Source organism: Brassica oleracea, chromosome C3 (genome assembly GCF_000695525.1).
Source record: "Brassica oleracea var. oleracea cultivar TO1000 chromosome C3, BOL, whole genome shotgun sequence".
Classification (NCBI taxonomy): domain Eukaryota; kingdom Viridiplantae; phylum Streptophyta; class Magnoliopsida; order Brassicales; family Brassicaceae; genus Brassica; species Brassica oleracea.
The window spans coordinates 39,385,346-39,404,747 of record NC_027750.1 but is presented as its reverse complement, the minus strand read 5'-3'; the positions used below and the strand labels follow the sequence as shown (position 1 = coordinate 39,404,747).

The window sequence follows — 19,402 nt, the reverse complement described above, 5'->3', positions numbered from 1 at the left end:
GGTCCTAATTCCTCGATCGCAAATCAAACTATTAGCATCCAAACAGCAATAAGAGTTTTGGCTGCGAACATCCGCAGACAAAGCAAAAATGTTTCTCCGACGCAGGGTTAAGACTAAACCCTTACAACACCGCGAAACATATTCAAGCCCGCAAATATTTCTAGCACGAAAAGCGGCATACGAAAGAAAAACTGATCTTCAGCATCGCGAGACGTCGCAGACGCCTGAAGAATAGGTTTTCGAAGAAAATATCTTCCTCGATAAAAACACCATCTTGGAGGACCAAACAATCATACGCACTTACACCCTCTTAAAACACGTATCCTTCGCGAAGATTCAAAAACGGTAATATCTACCAATAAGTTTGTTGCTGATCACAACAAACTCTTAACTGTCCTAAACAGAATTAGCCATCTCGTAGAGATAGCTCTCATACACCCGACACAAGGGTAATAGCGCTATAAAAGAAATCTAAAATTTTGGTCAGCACTTCCAGGAGACTTAGAAATTGTCCTTGGAGAGATGCTCGGCTCCAACCATACAAGTCGTATAAGCCGAGAACCTATCGCGGACTTTAAATCGGTATGGAATCAGGTTGAAACTGTAACGGGATACGTAAGCCGAATTAGTCATCGCACCCCCTAAAACCAAAAGTAAACCTAGGTTTTGCCCTAAACCCAGCGCATTGGTCTCTGACATCTCTAGGCATGATATCAAAAGATACGAGATCCCAAAATATGTCTCTTCGCTTGTATTCCAACGTTCATGAATTTCCGAAAAGAAAAATTTTCGTACATTCTCATCTAAAATGAACAGCGAATACAACGATCCACAAAGGGTTAGATATGAGATGACAACTCATATTCTTCCCTCTTCACTCACACGAATACAAAAATGCTCTTAAAACACGAAACACAATTTATTAAAAAGTCCCAAAATGGCTGGGATTCGAAGCCACACGCTTTCAGTTCCGAAAACATAAATACAACCACACTTGGCCAAATAAAACAACCAACAAGGCTAATCTCAAGGCCGACAAAGGTCCATTACAAAATGCCTTCAACGGCAACATAACTAAATCGTAAATGTCTCATTGGAAAACAGATCGTAAGCATCTTAACTCCAAGACGAACTACGAAAGGCTTGATCCCTTCGACAAGGGTACGTAGGCAGCCTTCATAAGGCGCAGCCCCAATAAAAAAACAAAAAGAAAAAACTTTTCTCTATATGCATAAGTTTTTCTTCGTCAATGTTTGTCTACGAATCTTCGGATATGAACTTCATCCAACATGCCTATCTTGCCTAACTAGTCTAACCGCACGCTAGAATCTCATCAACTATCCACGATTCTAACGGGCTGGGGGGCTAACTGTTGGGGTCAAAAACGGTCACGACGAAGTTAACATCCAAATCTCCGTAAAAATCAGTATGGACATTTTTTTACGAAAGTTACTCTTCGTAAAAAGAATCTTTACGAAGAGCTTTGCGGTAAAATCTTGTTTCAATTTCAAACGAACCCCTAAAAACTAAAAACACCGATTGTCCGAAAGCAACGGACAAGTATCCAAATCGGCCACGGACATGGTCAAGTATGGCCATCGTACCACGCACAAGCCAAGCTCGGTCGCTACGTAGCGACCGAGCACGTAAGCATCTCAATCGCTACATAGCGACCAGACTCTTTCAAACGTCGATACGACACGAGTCTATGCATTCTCGTCTACTCTTTAATGCTATCTCCCGTAGACCACGGCTTAACCACTCCTTGTTCCTTATCGATCAGAGTCATCAGTCAAACTTTACGATAAAAACCGCGGGAAGTATGCTCTTATCGAAGAAACCGTAATAAACGTTTCGAGTCGAAAGACGGCCCAAAGAGACCTAAAAACGCGACTCGAAGCCCACTTACGATTTCTTAAGGGAAAGCCCATAAATCCTATGACGGTTCATGCTTGGTTCGCAAGGCAAGATAAATGTCAAGTTTCTGCGGATAAATGTCAAGTTTCCGGTTGACCCAGTAGGTAATATTTACTTATTTTCTTAGATATTTTAGTTATGTTAGTAAAATTTGTTTTAAATATATTAAATAAAAAATTAGGTTTTCAGCTCTTTACTATTGTCTTTTTCTGCTGTGGACTATGTATGTCATTCGACATTTTATTTTAAATGTTTGTTTAGCGTGAATCTCCTTTACAACACGCCATTTGTAGTTTTGATTTCTATTTGTATTAGATTTTGATAAAGATTTCATAATTCCACCTGAAGAAAATGATTGAACGATGATAGAGAGTACTAAAATTAGTTGATGTGATTTGGTATTACTATATTTTTGTTATAAACAATCTATTACAATGTGATATTTTACTTTCGATTTATTTTAGATTTAAAGTTTAAATTAATTATTCACATTATACATTTAAATGCTTATGGATTTTAATTCTTGATTATTATTTATTATAAGTCATAACTCCTAACTTGTTACAAAAAATTATTAATAGTCTAATTTGTTTTTGATATCTTGTATGTGAAAAAATAAAGAAAAATAAATTTAACTATTTTTTTTTATATTTTTCAATAACTAATATATTATTATATAACAAAATTAATTAATTTATTAATCTCCAGTTAACCCAATAAGCCGGTGCCCCGGAAAGTTGTCCAGCTTAATGTCCTTGTGGGGTTTAAAAACATTGGTTCCATTTCATTTTTTATAATATTTAGTAATACTAAAAAGCCCAAAACGGGGATAAAGATTAAGTTACAAGAAGACTTACATAACCCAAATCAAACTATTTCATATCTCGCTTCGCGCACCTCATGTCTCTGGCGTATTCCGCTAGACCAAATGTAGAATCCCCGGATTACGATTGCGGTTCTCAACCTTTAACGATCATCCTGAGAAAGATATATTCACCTTGTTTCCTTGGATGCCGGGGTTTTTTGTGTCCTCTACAGAATAGCTATTTCTCTAAGAGTTTGTCTAAACTTGTGATTGAATCCGTCAATGAAGCGTTAGACGTCATAAAGGTGAAAAGGTTAAAGAGGCACAAACTGAGGTTAATGCCGATAACCCAACTGTACATCTCGCCTCCAAACGCCAAAGAACACAAACCAAGATAAGCCGGACAGGACCCGACAACAGCAAGAAAGCTCGGGATCGAGAAAACAGCTGCATCTAGAACCAGATAGCTCGAAGACATGCAAAAAAACATAACGAGAAGCACTATCCAAATCTACCAAGCGACAGACCCATATACTGGGATGTGCCTCTATGTCAATATGAGTCAATGAGAGAGAGATTAGACAGAGACAACCCGAACCAAACAACTCCTCGCCTGAAGTAATCCCCGAGAACCGACCATATAGCTTAACCATGCCTTGATGATGGGTTCTTTGACATACGAACAAACCACACAAGAAATCAGGAGCACACCACCAATGAAACAAATGGGAATGTTTCGCCTATGATCTGGAAATAATGCTGGGTAGGGGAGATATGAGAGAGGGAGACCGCCTGAGCCGTAGGGGTAAGGCCATGGAAGATCCCACCAATCAACAAACCGTCTTTTCGCCATGAGTCTACGCCAGGACCACCAACACATGCCGATAGCCGAAAGCTGAGCACGTCTACAAGCTAGAAGGAGCCCCCTGAGCACTTTAGGCGCGGGGGTTGACACATACCAAAACTCCAAGGAGTGACGCCAAGCCAAAGTCCCAACATCGGTCACGATTCAGCCGAAGGGAAAAATCCACTCGCCACCTCCGGGGAGAAGAGTTTTCCCTCAAACTGCACATGCTGCCGCATAAAAATATGCTACTGATGTGAGTAAAGCTAAAGCAACCGTCGTATTTATATCATTCGGTGTTGCTAACTCCCCTTGAGGTAACATTCGAGTACGCGCCTAGGTGAAAAGGGATCCCGCTTTTGAAGCCCTAAACGTCAACTCCTTATCCTACCGCCTCCACCCAACCTCGTAGCAACACCAGAGAAGTTGCGCAGCTGTGTATATAGCCGTAAGTGGCCGCCTTTTCTCAATTTGGCTCAGACTTTGCTGCAGCTATCTTCTTAACAATCAACTACCCACTCTTGTTTGTGAACCTCTCCTTGTGATCGGGATGAGGTAAATACCTCTCAGCTGGGGGCATAGGCGGATGGAATCGGAGATTTTTTTGGTCACTGACGGAGTTTGACCCAGAACGACATGCGTATCGAAGGAAGAACGACATTCGGAGAAGAAGGAAGAAGAAAAAGAGAAAAATAGGGGAAATGAATCCTTTGGCGACAGCGAAAGAGCTGCCCTCGCTGGAGGTCAAGCTATTGAAATGGCGAAAGCCGAGAGAGAGAGAGAGAGAGAGAGAGAGAGAGAGAGAGAGAGAGAGGAATGTTTCCCACATTCCGTTTCGTTTGCATACTTTCAAATATATGATTGGGTTGTTAATGTTAATCTTCTTTAGAACATATTTGTAATCATATTTGTAACTATATGTATGCAAGTGTGAGACTAACTGATGGAGCGGAAGCAACGATAAACAGCTCAACCAAGGGGTTATGGAACCACGCTTGGGACCTGCCAGCTCAACCAAGGGATTCTAGGGAATCCTCGCTTGGGACCTGGTTCTTGATTGATGAATCTAATCAAATCAATACAAGGGATAGAGAATACAATTCTCCCAAAAGCCAAAGCTCTTTTATTAATCAAATCAAACTTCATACAACTTTAGGCTTAGATGCCTATTTATAATAAATCCTTAAATCTATGAAAGCCCTAATTTTAATTAAAATAGGAAAACTATTAAAATATAGAAAATACAATAAAAAGTAATTATCTATGTAAACTAATGAATAATAAAGATATTTGGATAATTTCCAAATATCTTGCTGCATCAGGTCTCGCCGGCCAAGAAAGATTCGTCCTCGAAGCTTCAACCGTTTTTTCCACATAGGATGCTACACAAAATCTTCACAAGTCGAATCTGCACAAAATTCGCACGAGCCAAATTCTTCGTAGAACTGTTTTTGCACGAAAATTGCACGAGTCTGATTATGCTTAAAGTCTTCTGCATAAACGAGATTTCGCCCTATTTTTGCACGGACTAAATTATCAAAATCGTTTTCTTCATGAACATCATATATTGGATCTCCACAAATCTCTTTGTAGATCTCATCATCTTCATAAACGTCGTAGATTAGATCACCATAGATCTCTCGATAGATCTCATGGTATTCTCTCTCGACAAAAGGACTTTCGTCCACGAAAGGATAGAGATTGCAACTGCTAATCAACATGACATCCAGAATCGTTCTTCGATTAAGAAACCAAAGAGACGCAGCTCTGATACCACCTGATGGAGCGGAAGCAACGATAAACAGCTCAACCAAGGGGTTATGGAACCACGCTTGGGACCTGCCAGCTCAACCAAGGAATTCTAGGGATCCTCGCTTGGGACCTGCTTATTGATTGATGAATCTAATCAAATCAATACAAGGGATAGAGAATACAATTCTCCCAAAAGCCAAAGCTCTTTTATTAATCAAATCAAACTTCATACAACTTTAGGCTTGAATGCCTATTTATAATGAAACCTTAAATCTAGAAAACCCTAATTTTAATTAAAATAGGGAAACTAATAAAATATAGAAAATACAATAAAAAGTAATTATCTATATAAACTAATGAATATTAAAGATATTTAGATAATATCTTGCTGCATCACTAACCAATTTACTGGATAAACGAGGATGTCTGATAAAAGTTTGCTCAAATCCTCTTATAATGACATCCGGGTCGAATTTACTCTTGGAACCAATCACGGATATAATATTCAAGTTAAACTTGGGCGCCTGGAACAGATGGGCCGCCGGGCCAAGGGGTTGCTCCTCCTCATCTGGTACGTGTATTCTTGTCTTTATCTCCATATTTTTCTGTGATGTTTGTTCTCTCTATTTCTCAAACTCTTGCCCCATTCTTTAGAGCTCCATGTTTGTGCGGTGCCATTAATACTCCACTAATTGTGGAAAATTTACATATACTCTGCTGTATTACGTACAATATTGTTTACTTCTTAGTTACGTTAAATCTTAATAAATTACTATATTGGTGTTGATATTCCATAAATTGTCCAAAGAAAAAAAAGCAATACATGTGATTGTGCTTTTTTATGTTTCTCTCTGTTTCATATTAAGTGTCACTTTAATTTTTTTTTTTGTTACACAAAAATGTCATTTTAGAATTTCAATGCAACTTTCAATTTAAAATTAATTACAAATACATTGATTTTATAAATAATTTCATGTATCTCAAATACTATTGCTTGAATATGTGTAATTAAAAAGAATTTTAACGCATTTCAATTATTTTCTTAATCTGTACGAAAAATGTGAAAATGATATTTTTTTTATGAAATGGAAGGAGTATAACTCATGACTTGGTGTTTTAGAAACAGTGATCAGAGTTTTTTTTTTTTTTTGAAAAAGGTTTGCCACAGTGACCAGAGTTTTGAAGCAGTATTTTTCTGTTTTAACACTAGAAGTTAGCTCACATGCTTATTAATGGAAATACATGAACATCTCTAATTTTAGTTTCTTTAACTAACTAGAAAAGAGAGAAATGCAAATAATAGATCTACATATTTTTTATTTTTTTGAGCAAAATATCTACATATTTTTAACTTCCAAATCACGACGAGATTACTCATTACAGAATTTTGAATACGTATTTGATCAAAAAGTCAAATATGGAGGACCTGTGACATGTGCTTTTTCGAGAAGAACGGAAACATGTGGCAAATGGGGCCATTCAACTATAATTGTAACATTAATAGTCTTATCTAGTTGAGAAACTTTTGTCTGGATATTTCAAGTTTTTAAAATATCAACAAGACTTAATATATTAATATAATTTTGTGTTAGAGAGACTTACTTAATAGACTACTAATTAATATGTCCATAGAGTATGGTCTCTTATAAGGTTAAACCTTGAGTTTTTCTCTTGCCCGATCTTTTTTTTAAAGCTAGATAATTATACTATTAAGAAATATTACAAAAAATTTTACAAGCGACAATTCTACTTGCTTTAAAATTATTGCTTTATTATTATTTTTTTGGTTAAATATTGCTTTTATTCTTAAGGAGTTTTTCAAAAACAACTTAAAATTTCAAGTAACCCTAAAACCAATTTCTTTTTTTGTCATTATTATTCACCCATAAATTTTTCAAACCCTCCATATGTTTTCGAAATAATTACAGAATTGTTATTATTATTTAATTTCTCAATTATTTCAAAAATTACAAAAACCAATTACACCCTAAACATTTCTTCTTATTTTCAACAATGCAATTATCATCAATTTTCTAACTACCATAAACTACTACTATGAACTCTTAAAAGCTCAAGAATTCAAATTCTAACTACTTTTTCTCTTTCTAAACCAACAAATCTTCATTTCCTCTCATTTTCTCTCAATTTTCATCTAAAAACTCACATAACTTTCATTTTCATAAGCACACATTTCATATTTTCGAGTTTATTCAGTTGTGAATCGTCACAGGTGCTTTTTTTTTTTGCTCATATTTGGAGCTTGGGCGGTGGAAAAGGGTGGAAACGATTTTTACACCGGAAAAACTAACTTTTACATTGTTTTCGTCATTTTCAGATTTGTGTCGCGATTGTAGACTGTTTTGTATGTCTACACATATGTGTAGACTTACGATGCGGTCTACTTGTCAACACACAAGTTAGTTTTGTAATGGACTAAAATAAATTTTTTTGTAGACTTCCCTAGAAGTCAACGTCTTTACCTATGAAAACGAAAAAAAAATTAGGTAGAGTTGCTAAGCCGTCTACGTAAAACAGGTTAGTTTTAAAATTAACTTAACTTTTGACTTTTCATAGTAGACTTCATCGAAAGCTGACTTCATTTTTAAAAGAATTACACGACAAGCTTCTTGGAAAGGATCATTCAATCTCTTGAACAGACGATTCCGAGCATCGAAACAACCAAACCAGCATCGTCCAACCCGCCATCGGCCAAGTTGAATCGACCAATCACTTCGAAGCTTTAACAAGCACTGTGAAGAGTATTCGCGCCCTTTGATCTTGTTTTTGAACTACCTTCGAGAACACGTTACTAACTTATCGATCAAACCCTTGATCTCTAAGTTTCATCGCTTGCGCTCTCCATCCTGTTTCAACTTCGTGTTGTTGATCCTGTTTTACAGAATGGACTCATTTTTGAAAGTACTATTATGATCCATCCACAGCAGATTCAGAGTGCACCGAAGACCATTTCTTATACTCATCATTGCAGGCAGAGTGAAAATTCCATAAGTATGCTTAAAACAACATAAATACCATTTATTTCCTTTCATTTAACAAAAAAGACAAGAGAAAGACCATTTCTTCCATCATGGATGTGGGCAATAAGTATATAACTACGAACACTAATCGAATATCCAGAGTTTTAGAGATATTCGTGTTATGATAATTTTCGTCCAAAAATCAGTTATCAGATTTAATTTGATCTGTAGCTTTCCGGATATTCAGTGTCCGAATATCAAGACTTTTATATTTTAAACAAGATATCTGATTCGATATGTACAAATAAAATAAAAATAAAAATAAATCAAATCATCTCAAATCAAAATTTAAAAACATTTTTTCAGCCTAATGGCTACTCTCATCCTTTTGGTGCCGTACTCAACGAACCTCAGCTCATCATCAACCGTTTTGCGTTATTGTGCCTTTCTCTGACCCGAGAAGTCTAGGAGTATGTACATATTAGGGATTTTTTTTTTTTTTTTTTTATAACTCTGGTATCTGGGCAGCCACATTCCCAACTATCCCCTCGTAAGGGGTCCAGCGCCCCAACGGAAGGGATGTTAAATCCGCTGTGGCCGGGGCTCGAACTCGTGATGGCGGGCACCTCAGCCGAGGTTCCTTTACCACCAGACCACGAGGCCCGGTTAAAACTGTATAGGTTGAACTTTTTATAGTGATTGGGCTCACCCCGAATTGTCACCTCGCCAGAAATCCCCGTAGGGATTTTTTAGCTAACCCAGTACCACCCCGCTTTCCCCGAGTATCGAACAGGCGACCTCGGGTAGTCGTGTGTGAGAAACGTTCAGTACTGCCGTTAGGCCACCTGACGTTCTCAAAACTGTTGTGGGTAAACTTTTTATAGTGACTGACCCCACCCCGAATGGTCCCGCATCCAGGAAAACCCCGTAGGATTTTTTTTGGAGAGGTTTCAGTACCACCCCGCCGACAGAGAGTCGAACCTGCGACCTCTGGCAGTCATGGGTGAGAATCCCTTCAGTACTGCCGCTAGGCCACGTGAGATATCTCAAAAAAATATGTGTTCTTATTTGAGAATTTGAGTAAAATTTTATTTTCCACATGTCACTTGTTTTTTTTTTTTTTATTGAAATGTTATTTGCGAGTATTAATTAGTGTTTTATTAATTCTAGTGTCCTTAGAGCAACATCACCTAGGGGTGGGCGTTCGGATATCCGTTCGGGTTCGGATCTGATATTTTGGATTTTTGGGTATTTTGGTATAGAGGTATAAAACCCGTTCGGTCTTCAGTACTGCTGCTAGGCCACCTGAGGTATCTCAAAACTGTTGTGGGTAAACTTTTTATAGTGACTAACCCCACCCCGAAGGGCCCCGCATCCAGGAAACCCCGTAGGATTTTTTTGGAGAGGACACAGAGATACCTCTGGTGGCCTAGCGGCAGTACTGAAGGAATTCTCACACACGACTGCCAGAGGTCGCAGGTTCGACTCTCTGTCGGCGGGGTGGTACTGAAACCTCTCCAAAAAAATCCTACGGGGTTTTCCTGGATGTGGGGCCCTTCGGGGTGGGGTCAGTCACTATAAAAAGTTTACCCGCAACAGTTTTGAGAACGCCATGTGGCCTAACGGCAGTACTGAACGTTTCTCACACACGACTACCCGAGGTCGCCAGTTCGATACTCGGGGAAAGCGGGGTGGTACTGGGTTAGCTAAAAAATTCTTACGGGGATTTCTGGCGAGGTGGTCCTTCTTCGGGGTGAGCCCAATCACTATAAAAAGTTCAATCTATACAGTTTTGAGATACCTCAGGTGGCCTAACGGCAGTACTGAAGGGATTCTCACACACGACTGCCTTAGGAATGTTGATAAAGATCTTTTCTCAATAACCTTCCTATATTTAATCAAGTTTACCTATTTATATAGGAAAATAAGTAACTTCATGTTCAGACATTTTTGTAAGGGAGATGATAGGCGCTACATATACGATGTACCAAATCCTATGCATTTATTGAAAAATGTGGAAATATTTTGGGTAATACTCAAATTGTTTTTTTTGTATTTTTGTCGGTATAAGTAAGTGTTTTCCTACACCTTGTAAAGAAATAAAAGTTTAATATTTAGAAATAAAATTTTGTTAATTTAATGATTTAATTATTTTATTACCATATTTAATTTTAAATTTTATTTTAATTATATGTAAAAATTAAGCATTTTTATATAACTTTATATTTAATAATATATGTATATATTTAAAATTATAATCGTTGAAATATTTTTAATTTATTTTTGGTTAAAATATATTAAATCAAATTCGATAAAATTAAGAAAATATTTTGTTAGTTATATTACTATCAAAACGTAAAACAAATAATATTTCTAAAATTTGTAGATATTAAAAAGTAACTAATTGTATTAAGATTAGTAAATTATAATTTAAAAAGTGCATAAAATTTGGAAGAATTGTTTTAGTAATAAAAATTATATAATAATTAATAATATTTTGAAAATTTAAAATTATAAAATATATTATATTTCTATTTCTATTTTTACTTTTATATTATTTATTGTATATTAATGACGATTTATAATTTATTACCATATTCTAAAAATTATCAAAAATATAAATTAACATTAAATTTAAATCTTTATGTCACAATTACTTTTAAGTCATTTCATTATTGTTAGTTTGCCATGTCATCATCTTTTCAAAATCAATGTATTGAGATCACATGGCAAATCGCTTCTCATATAAAGTATAGGGAATACCTCGTTTGTACATATAATACAAGAAAATTTATGTATAAGATATTTTATGTGTAGAGCAACATTCTTAAGAATTTGTAAATAAATATTAGATTAGATCATTAAATATAATTATAATTCTTTCAATTAAAATTTAATGAAAAATACAAAATATAAATATAATTTACTCAAAAGAGACATAAATATATTGGTTCGATCTTGAAAATAAAGTATAACTAGGATAGAACCCGCGCTTTGAATGAGTGATTATTTTTTATTGACAAATTTATTAATATGTCACTAATATGTTTAGGTATGGTGTAGGTTTTGATTCGTTTCCAGATTGTATTTTTTTGGTTTTTTTGTTTGGTTCTCGTTTAGTTGTAACTTCTACTATCAAAAAAATATATGAATTATGAATTTGGGTTTAGTTGAAGTTTAGTTAACAACAATGTTTTTTTAGAATATCAGTATAATCAAATATAAAATATTAGAAATATAAAACATTGAAAAGCCTAAATCTCTTTTGGATTTTTGGTTCTTCAGAAAACTCAGTTCTGGCCTCTCAAAGCACACAATGCTCTTCTTGCTTTAAAATGGTAACAAGAAAAAAGAATCAATCTTTTCAATTACCAAACCAAACTTGATAGTTACTCTATATACCATATACTCTAAACGCTGTCTGAATCTTGATATATGCAACATCTTTCTTTGATTTCCAGGGAAACATGATAAGCAGTGAGACGAACAACTTCAGCAACGACTTGAGCAGCTGCAACAGTTGCAATAGCCACAAAGTAAATATGTCTGCTCTGTTCATCCTCGATCTTCTTTAATTTAGTCTCTGGCACCACAAAAAGTATTGTTAGGAATCAGCTACACCAGAATTGGTAACATCCAACGTCCTGGACTTACCAAACCATTTCTTAACCTTATGGGGCTTATAATGAAATGTATAACAAAAACCCATTGTCAGTTTTGAATTCATCAAAGGCGTGATAATCACAACACCCTATACTTGTTCTAAAAAATATATGTGATGAAGATAGTCTAATAACCATACTTGTTCTTCTCTTACCCATTTTTAGTTTTCCTTTTTCAAATTACTTGCAAAGAAAAAACCAAAGAAGAAATTCATTCATGACCCAACCTTATATAGCTTGAATGTCCATTTAAAAAAAAACAGATAAAACAGAGCAGTAATCAGAATGTATAGACTCACAGATTATGAACAAAGTTCGGGTCTTTCTCGAGGAGAGAGCAGCCAATGTTTTTTTTGTGTAAGGACGTTCTAAATACGTCAAGCGGTGATTCGAAAACGTTCTAGGAGCAGACCCACTAAGCCTCTATCTATTAGTTCCATACAGCACATAGGGAGCTACACTTCCAAGAAGATCTAACGAAGAAAACCATTAAAAAGTTGCATAAGCCAAAAAGCAGAGCATGTAACAAACATTTTTCATCGTTCACTTGATCTTCTGTAAAGAAATTGAAAGCTTAACATTCTGTGACAAAAATAAGATCTAAAGATTTAATCTTCAGCAATACCCACCAAGCTTAGAAGAATTTATTGTCCCAATTGCCGAATCATATCCTTGACTCATATGACAATTGAAGATGCGCAATAAGAAAACAAAAAGAATACGCCTACGGCCACAAAATCCCCAAAATCAAGAGGAGTTAAGAAAACAAAAAGATCTTCAGCAAGAATTAAGATATCTTCTTCTCTTTCGATACACAACCCATAAACTGAAATTAGGGTTTCCTGATTTCAAAATTCATACAAATAATCAAAGAGGAAATCAAATGATTATTAATGTTACTATTTATTTTAGGGTTATTATTAGGTTGATAAAAAAACTTTATTGTAAGATTATATATGAAGCGTGGTTTAATATTTAGTCCCCACATTTTCACTAAGTCCAAATTTAAAACATGTTATGATAAAATTCAAATAGGACTCTAAATTAATAGATTAGATTTTACTTTTCTTTTTTAACGTCTGATTAATTATATACTATTACAACGCTGAGAAATGTTACATAGACAATTCTACGGCCGATAATTCTACCACCATATGAGAATACACGTCTGACTGCGTCACTCCGAGCTTCCCTTTGAGATCTATGTTCGATGATACGCCATGCACCATGCCGAAAAACTCTTGTAACTTTTTTTCTCCATAATTTGCATAATTTAGGTTAATTGGTTGAGATAATAATATTTAGGTTAATTGGTTTATGACTAACTATTTTTGGCTGAACAAATAGATATGTAATTGTGAATTTAGACCAAAAAAATTTAAACCAATTAATCGGTTATATAGTTATGTTTATTATACAACCGCATTTTCCAATTCCATGCAGTTCAGGGTTTTGTGCAGTCCAACAATTTATTCAACAGAATTGGAGGTCTCATCATGTTCACCACCTATCTAACGATTATTCGGCTAGGCATGGACGTTTTACAAGAGGCGGTAAACTAAGTATATATCTTCTTCTTTTTTTGAGCAACGAGTATATATCTTCTAAAAAACGTAAACAGTCTAGTTGTTGAAATTTTAATTATTTGCAATAAATTTGAATAATCTGACTCGTATTTAATGGATAGTATTTGCTTCTCCATCAAATATGACATTGTCTAACCAAGTGGTGGTAGCCTATTGGCAATTTTTTGGAGCTTGTTGTGTACCCACATCAGTTCTGGATTCGATTTTTTCTGAAAACTAAATTATCACTACTTAACCAGTCTAGGCTTGGGCTTCGGCCCAAGTGATTTACATGGTGGGCCATAACCAGGGCCGGTTCAAGGTATTATTGGGCATTTGGGCAAAAAAATATTTTAGTTTTTATTTTATATGTATATATGGACAACTTAAAATTTTTGGGCTTCTATCCTTAGTTATTTTTAAATTTTTGGCCCGCTTTAATACTATTTTTACTAAAAAATGTTTGGGCCCCGGGGCCCACGCCCCCTTGTCCATGCCCTAAGCCGGCCCTGACCATAACAGATGATTGGTCCACCCTCTGGCATTAGTCGGAAGGTATTCCAATCTCGGGTCACGCAGTGTGGTACGCTTTCGGGCTTGCCCACTCTGTAGCACTAAGTGCGTTCCTCCCGGAGCCGACCGGATCAGCTGATAGGGTTTATAAAAAAAAAATATATATATGACATTGTCCATACAAAAACATCCAATTCAGCGTGGAAAGCCAAGAAGATTTATATCACTCTTGCAAGCTGGTAAGATTTTTTTTGGTGCAAATGTTAAATTTTATACAAAATTTTTATTTTTGAAAAGAGGTAAGAAGAAGAAACACCAAAAACATTAGCAGATAATACAAACAATTTACAACACGACCGAACTAGCAAACCATTAAAAAAATAGCTTGGCCGACAACTAGCTTTGCTAAATGAAAAAGATGCATTTGATAAACCATGAGATCACGCTCTGGTAGAATGTGGTTTGACCAAAAACGCTACTCCATATGATTCACACCATTCACCGTTCAGATTTGTGAATAATGACCGACGAGCAGCCAAACCTCACAACTACCACCAGTAGATTAGGCAAGAACCCGAGCTAAAGGCTCCTAGATCACACCATCAGCTCATTTGCCCCATCCGGGTAGCTACAGCTACTAGCTCAAGGGGCCGCACTTATTTTACTCGAATACAAAATTAAGTGCGAGCCATGGCAATAAAGCGGGATACTAAAAGAGCCACATCATAGTGAAGCTCTTCCAACCCTACAAATAGACCAAAGATTAGCCCACCAATGCCCCAAGAGACCCGACAATGAAAATGGGAAGAATATATAAAACACGGGTCTCCTACGAGGAACCGACACACCGAAAACTCCTTGGAGAGACGAGTTCCTCGCCCCGCTTTAGCATCAAGAACAGGTTCTAACTTCAGAAGGCCTCGCCGGAGATGAATCAACGAAGGAGTTACGTGAAGCAACCCGAAAATCCGGATCGTAAAAGTGCACCCGCACACAGCAGAGCACAACAACACCAGAGCAGTGAAGACCGAGAAGTCATAGATGAAGCGCCTGTCGGAAAGACTAAGGCAAGTCATAGGGCAGCGAGCTTGAAATCTGAGCACCACCGGCGCACACGAAGACCGACTCAGCCTAAGCTACCACACAACAACCTAAGCAATGATGCACGTGCCTCCAGAAATTGATCTTCGAAGGCCAACAAGACCGACGACAAAAAGAAACACCCACCACTTAACACCAAGAGAATGAGAAATCACCTCCACGCCGAACCACTCCACACACAAGCCAAAGACACAGGGACACCAGATATGGAAGGATGAATCACTAGAATCCGGCCACGCGCTCTCTAAGCCGACATAGGATCAGATCGAGAAGCTGGAAAACTGTGACCCAATCCTCGCCGAACCCCTAAACGCCGACTTCCAAAAGACTCTTCTCACAGGTATAACCCTCGTAACGACTCCAAATCTTCACTACAACAACCACTGGAGCCAAGTTCTACGGTATATCTAAAACTCGGATTCGCAAGCTTCAGAGCCGCCAACATGTCGGGACAGAGAGAAGTGACGAAGAGGAAGCAAGAGGTAAACGCAAGAGAAAGGAAAATCCTCTGACAGATAGAATCCACCAGAGCAGACGGAGGGACCAAAATTTAGTCGAGAGTTTTGTCGAGAGGATAAGGTAAAGAGGAAAATTAAAGAGAGGAGAGGTCAGCCGGTAAGACTTTGTTCCATAATAATATGTTTTAGGCATCACTTCGGTACACTGACAGGTAAGCCTGGGCGTTTGGTGCCCCCCCCCATCGGATTCGTTTTGCGGGAAATGGATTTTCGGGTTTTCGGTTCTTAGCTCCGAGTCCCATTCAGGTTATATGAAATTTCGGTATGGACTCGGTTCGGAACCTGTCGGTTTCGGTTTGGGTCAGTCATTCGACGAAAGATCCGCTGAGTTCCGAAGTTAAAATGGGTTCTGTTCGGGTCCGGGTTTTGTAACAAAAAACAACCGAATGTAACTAAACTTAACCGAAAATAACTCAACATACCAACCAAATCCGGAAAAAAAATTCATAACTAAAGCTTTGAACAAACCAAAACATAACTAGCTTGAGTTCAGACGTGTCCACATCTTCAAGATGATGCTGAATTCATCAGTAAACATGAAAACACATATGTGAGTGGAGAACAAAAACAATAAATTGCAGAGATATTAGTGAAAAACGAAACAGAAAACATGCAAAAAGCAAATGAATCAAACGACATGCAAATAAACGATGAGGCGATTGATTTTGAATCGATTACCAAAGCATTCATAAGAACCAAAGAAGAAGAAGTGCAGAAAACATGAAGCAAACAAACCTGTAATTGATTCCTCTAATTCTCAGATGGAGCAGGAGACAAAGAAATTAGTAGAGCTATCGTTTTTAGTTTGAAATTATGAAGAGATCCAATCGAGAGATTTTTAGGACTATGGTTTGCTCACCGATTGGTAATCGGAACAGGTGAGAAAGAGTTGAATATATGGAAATATGTGTAACGAACGGTTTACTCGGATGTTTAGTTTGGATCTCGATACACGACCGAACCGACCAGAGATCCAGACTGCTTAGAGCTAAAGACCCCATTCGGTATTTTGCATGGCCCTGTGACCGATCCGAACCCGCTACTTTGGTTCGGCTTAGAGTACGGATTTCGGGTATAGTTAATTACGCCCAGGCCTACTGACAGGCCATGATCAATTTAAAAGACATCTAGAAATCAAAAACGCGAGACGATGTCTCCCATATTTTTCTTGCGGTTTTGTGATCCACAATTCTCCGGCTGAGTGACAATTTTTATTTCAACAATAACAAGTCAAGGAGACCTTAAAGTAAAATCTATTTTCTATTAAACACTCTATCATGTGTATCTTCCATATATACCATACGATTTCACGATATGTTTCATCTACCAAAATATATAAATTCCATATGATATTAGTTAGAGATAAAAAATTAGTTAGAGATAAAAAATTTAATTTATAAATTTGTGGCTTGGACATAACATCGACATATAATGAATACTGATAATTTATTTTAATATATATTTTTTATAGTTATAATCCATCTTGTTTGTGTTGTATTACTATATATAGTGTTTTTAAAACCGAACCGACCTGTTGGTTGGACCCGGCTTGACCATAAACCGGCACGTAGCCGGATTGGCTTTAATAACTGGTTCGACTATGAATCGGTCAGGTATCCAAATTAGATCTAAAGTTATTAAATTGATAAAACCATTACAACTATAAAAAATTCATAAACCAATTATATGAACAAAAACTAGGATATATTTATAATGTTTAATGTGAAATTTATTTATATTTTAATTATGTATCATATTTATTTATATTAATTTTTAAATTATATACTAAAAATATCTTAAACCAGTCTATTGAATTAGGTTTGACTCGGTCGAACCATATTGAACCGTGACTCAAATAATTATCCGGTTCAACTTTCGATTTTTTAAAAACTTGAAATCAGGAGCATGTTGTTTAACCCACAAAATCCACCATAATAGAGGATGATAGTGTGTTGTGCGATAAAAATGAAATAAAAAAGGTTTAATAATTGTTTTTGGTAAAAAAGGAAAAATATATATATATATATATGTATTTGTTATAAATCAATTGGTGGATGTTCATAACCGGCCCGTTCCATAACCGGCCCATACACTTAGAGAGAGAGACGGTCCAACCCTAGAGAGAGAGAGGCGGCCGCGAGACTTGGAGAGGAGAGAGAGGCGGCTACAACTTTCCTATTTCCTAATTCCTTTATGTTTATGATTTGTAATCTTTCATATTCTTGTATTTTCATTTATCTCTCTTGTAACCCTTATATAAAAGGAACACTTATTCATTAATAAGATACAGAAACTTACAGTTCTAAATCCTTAAGTTTACAACAACTACATCTTATAAATTAAAACAGAAGTCACAGGCTTAATTCATGTGCGTTTTTTTTTTAAAATTCATGAGGACCCAGAAAACGATCAAGATATCAAATCGAAGCCCTGGCCGAGATGAATCAGTCAGTGCAAACCGTTTGTCGATTTGACCACCGACGCGCCCTCACGCACAGATACAGTGCACACCGATTTGCTTTGGAGCCCTAATTCGAACCCGACGATACCGACGAACCCTAATCCGTTCGCAACTCCTTTCCAGATCGCGTCCAAGACAGCTTGTGTACAGCTCGCGTCCCGATCGTGTCTAAGCTCGAGGTTCATTCTTGGTGGTCCGGTTTCTACAAACAACTCAACTAAACTAAAGGTATTTCGAATTCTAAGAACATAATGAATCGAAATTGGTTGATTGTAAAGAATGAAACCCTAAAATATAATCTCTAAGATGAAAGCCATAGGATAATAGATCAATCCCTAAGTGAGTAAATCGAAGCTCTATAAGTTCGATCCTCAAACCCTAAAAATCGAGATTTGATCCATTGATCAATTAAAATCAGAACCTTGAAGGTTTTGAATCTCAAAATTAAACTCCTTTGATCTAAGATCAAATTTTCGAAATCCCTAAACCCTAATTCGAAAACTATTGATTAATTAAAACTGATTGATTGATTGATTGAGATTGAATCTGATCATCCTGAAATTGAAATTTCTTGTTAATCAAATCGAAACCCTAAAACCCTAATTCTGAAAATCGATTTTGATTGTTTGAAATTGAACATTGATTGGTTGATTTTATCACCTAGAACTATTGTTAGGATTGTTCAAACCCGAATCTGATTGTTTGGCTTGTTTAAACTAAAACCCTAATGACCTAGTTTAGATTATTTTAAAATCGAAATCTGAAACTAAATATTAGGTTAAACTGTTCTAGACTGGATCATACTCGTGGCCGTGTGGTCTTGTTGCATTCATACCATAACTTAATCACATTGATTGATTGCAATTACACTTAGAACTTATTCTAGGAATGGTGTTGAATTGAATCAAATAGCTGTGTGGCTTGATCTTTGCTTGGCCGATAGGTTTGCTTGTTTTGATTGCATCATGAACTGATAGAAACAAACCATGTTAGGATTGCAATTACACGACAAACTAAATGCATAAAAACGAACTAGTTTGCATCCATGGCCGTGCGGCTTGCTCATTGGCCGTGAGGCATAGATCTTGGCTGCGAAGGCTTGTTTGATTGTTTGAACATAAAACCCTAATCGTTTAACCTTAAAAACTATTCCTAAAAGATCTAAAAATATTAATATATAACTTTAGATGTCGAAAATCAACAACCTTGATTTCGCTGCCCTAAATCTATCTAGAGACAATTACCTTCAGTGGGCGCTCGATGCTAAGATCATCATGAAATCCAAG

General features: G+C 36.4%; 1 long non-coding RNA gene and 1 pseudogene across 1 annotated transcript; both read right to left on the bottom strand.

Annotated features, from left to right (window-relative positions):
• LOC106330585 overlaps nt 1–5,917 on the bottom strand; it is a 23,243-nt pseudogene extending 17,326 nt beyond the window's left edge.
• A 5,638-nt stretch (nt 5,918–11,555) lies between these two features.
• LOC106332984 lies at nt 11,556–12,789 on the bottom strand. Its single transcript, XR_001268253.1, has 3 exons — nt 12,588–12,789; nt 12,258–12,431; nt 11,556–11,879 (listed from the first exon to the last, which is right to left on the bottom strand). It is a non-coding gene; the product is annotated as an uncharacterized LOC106332984 (long non-coding RNA).
• Nucleotides 12,790–19,402: the final 6,613 nt, after the last annotated feature.